General features: G+C 39.2%; 1 pseudogene; it reads right to left on the bottom strand.

Annotated features, from left to right (window-relative positions):
• Positions 1–3881, bottom strand: part of LOC109129141 — a 7610-nt pseudogene extending 3729 nt beyond the window's left edge.

Below are 3887 nucleotides of genomic sequence, written 5' to 3'. Positions count from 1 at the left end.
CCTGTAACATATCAGCAGCACCATAAGCTCCATTCCTTTCACAAAGTGGCTTCTCGAATACATTCTGTAGTTCTCTGCAAACTTCTCGTGCTTCACCACAAACCCACGCCCTGTTGCTCTGTACTTTGCTCCCCCGTGTAGGATGGTCCGACCATAGTAATGAACCTTTGTCCCAAGCGAGAAGGTGAAGAAGACAGGCGCTAACTGAAGCTGCATTACGATTATATCGGACAAAGCAGTTCTGAATCCTCTCTCTAGCCCAATCTCCATCACCATTGGTAGTGTCATCAGCAGACCCAGTTGTACTACAGACTGTGACGCCATCGCCGCCTTGAGGGAACTATCTCCTTTCGCTGCTGCAAACTTAACTATTGCCTCTTCCACTCCACTCAATGACAAATAAAGTCTTCCGTACAAGAATGCATATACTGTGAGGACAACAATCTGCAGCACACATAATTACTCTGTTAAGTTTTTGTTTTAAGCAAATTTGAGTTAATGATAAACTTATTTTGACATTTGGAGATCATAAGTTACCACTGAGCTGATGTAGAAGCCCACTGTTGTAAAATAGCAAGACATCATACGGAAAAAATCAAAACGATGCCCAAGTCTGTAGAGATCCCTACTCAATGTTTGCTCGCCGTTACCACAAGCAACCTTGGCTTCAAAGAGGGATATTTGGTTCAAACCAACATCTCTTCCTTTCCCTACTTGGATGTACTCATGATGAGTTACATTACCACGCCTCAGAGTTGAGTTGAAACCTATATACATCCATGAGTCAATCATAAGAAACTGATGAAGGAACCAACGCCAATACATTCCTCGAAGAAGTAAGGTTCATAATCTAACCAGCAAAGATATCCTCGCTAAGATTTATTCCCCGTGATGCTTTGCTGATGCCACCCCGAGTGATGTGGAAGATTCTATCAAAGACATCAGGGTGACCATAGTGAAACCTGACCCTGAAGTCAGAAACATAAGGTGCCTGTGTGAGTTAAATGATCCTCTTCGTTCACATTTTTAACAGATACTAAATTTTTGTTAAAAATGAGCTTCATCATGTGTGTAGAATGAAAAAAAGAAGACCATGACATACTTCAGAGGACTTGCCAGGACCCGCTGACCAATGGTTACAAAGCTTGTTTCTTGGTTTGACATAAACCAGGCTAAAGAAGAAACACTGTCAACACCATGCCGAAGTGAAAAACATATAAATCAGCTAGCAAAAAGAAGGGAGTTCTATACTTAACAAAGTTATAATAACTNGTAGACACAAGATATGTTATAAGTACTTATACCAGAATGTTGAACATTTCTTCGATATGGAACTATGAATACTTCACACAAATGATCAACATTACGTCAGTTTTTGGTTGTCGAATGTACGAATGACATAATACAGTGAGTTGAAAACAATTTAACGTTTAACCTGTGCAGCTGATTTTAGTTCAACACAAGTCAAGTAATNTTCCTCATTTTAAGTGCTTCTTCCAAGTAATGGTCCTATTAATTATATAATATGGTAAGTAAAAGTCATCCAACAAAGATAATTTTATTGTGGAAACTGCCGGTTGTGGGGAATGTAGTTTACCTGATTCATGTCAATAGCCTGGAGAGCTTCTCCTCTTGTAAAAATGAGGGCATGATTCTGATTCTCAGGTTTTCCTTCTCCAACTTTTGCTGGACCAGGTAATTTTATTCGATATATTTCCTTTGTAAAGTAAGAGACACAAAGTTGGAATTCTGGGGGTTCTCGTATAGGACATAGTGTATAGCCAATTTCAAATAATAAAAAACCTGATCAAGATTATCAACAGCCTTGATAAGCACTGAGTAGAACACTTTCTGCACTTTTCCGCCTTCTCGTTCCTCAACCTCATCAATGTATGCTACACGGAGAGCGGGATTGCTGCAGAATTGAATATGAAAATAAGACTCACCAAGGAACCAACCAATACTGGAATCTATTCAGCAACAAATATGGAGGAGGGACTTACTTAACCATAAGGTTCAGGATGTCAGTAGCTCTCCGGTCTCCACTTCGCTTCTGATTTCCATAGTTCTGACAGGTAGCAACATAAGTGAATTTCATATCTGCAACTGCCTCTAACTGAGCGTACAAGGATCTCTGACTTTTCTTGTCCTCCTCAGTTGGCTCTGAAATAGCTTTGTATCCTGCTAATATTTCTGTAGACACAAGATATTTTATAAGTACTTATACCAGAATGTTGAACATTTCTTCGATATGGAACTACGAATACTTCACACAAATGATCAACATTGCGCAGTATTTGGTTGTCGAATGTACGAATGACATAATACAGTGAGTTGAAAACACTTTAACGTTTAACCTATGCAGCTGATTTTAGTTCAACACAAGTCAAGTAACCACGCCTCACCTGTTTCAGTAGCCATGTCAAGAAAAGCCTGAAGTTTCAATGCTCGCCTGTAATACATCATTCCTCTAACTGGAAGATAAAAAAAAAGGTGTAAGCAAAAGAAAACATCTAACAATATATAAATAGACGTAGATGGTATAAGTTACCTGTTCTAAACAAAGTCTGTCCCCTCAAAGAAACCCAATGGCGAAGCTGCAAAATATTTTCTTCACTCTCCAAAACAGAAGTTTCATCTTTACAACCAAGCCGCTCCAAGAAGTTAGTCCACTCATCTGAAAATGGGCGGGGGGAAATAAATTACTGAACGCATTGACAAGTAAGTAAACCCAACAGCAGGAAGGGTCATCAATAAGATATACCTGGAAAGATCTTCTGCAAATAGTATACAACTGATACACCATCTTCATTCTCCATTTCCAGGTCGTTCTTAGAGTAGACGGTTTCCTCACTATAATACGGAGTCAGAACACTGTAAATGCAAAACAAAAACCTCTAAGGTTAGTGAAAAGAAAGAGCTCCTCTCTGCAGTAGAAAAATGGTGTATATAAATAGCACATGGTGTCATTCAAGAAGCATAAGTTCTGTTAAAAATGGTGATAACTGGTAGCCGGAGCACGGACCTGAAAGAGAGCATATTTCTGACACGAGGAGCTCGCGGCATATCCATAAACAGTGAATTTGTGAAGAAGGCAATCCTTCTTTGCGCTTCAAGGTTTGTGGGAACATCCATTGCAGACTCTTTTACCGTCAATAGTAAATGAAGACGACTTATCTAGAACAAATAATTAAATCATAATGTTGTAAATGGTCTTTACCTAAGGACCAGACCAGTCTTATATTTTAGTTTTTGATCTTTTACCTGTTCATCCCATTGAGCTGTTGCCATTGGAGGAAACAGTATCGCAGGTTTTGCGTCAGTACCAGCAAAGAGTTGCCTTCCGGATTCCTTGTTAGTATGCCCAAGTTCTACCAATTCACTGGAGAAAGGTGTCACCCGTGTTTATTCTTGTACGTGTGTACTATAGCATGCATATTCACATAGGCACTAAAAAGAATATTCTAGCTAGTTCTCTAACTATAAAAAGATAGCCCACTAACCGGTTTTCATTTTGCATCATATCTCGAGTCACTACTTCCAACATATCTTGTAACAACAGCACCACTGTGTCTCTTTTGGATGGGTCCGCATTTTTCTGCAACATCATAAGTCACAAATAATTCTATAGTTTCCCAGATATAACAATAACAGCTCGCAAGTATTATCATTTCCCTCAAAACATGAATTCATACTGAAAGTGGCAGCCAACTTGGCTTAGAATAGTATCAGACCTAAATTAGGGGATTGCACACTACCACGAACAGTCTCAAATCAATACCAATGATTAAACAAGGATGTGGTTCACTTACCAATATTCCGACAAGCTCGACAAATTTACTACAAAGAGCAGGTAAAGGCGCCATTCTGAAATTCGAAAGGAAGGA

Source organism: Camelina sativa, chromosome 15, assembly GCF_000633955.1.
Source record: "Camelina sativa cultivar DH55 chromosome 15, Cs, whole genome shotgun sequence".
NCBI classification, from domain to species: Eukaryota; Viridiplantae; Streptophyta; class Magnoliopsida; order Brassicales; family Brassicaceae; genus Camelina; species Camelina sativa.
Note: the sequence above shows the minus strand (reverse complement) of the source record. Positions and strands in the feature narration are given on the sequence as shown.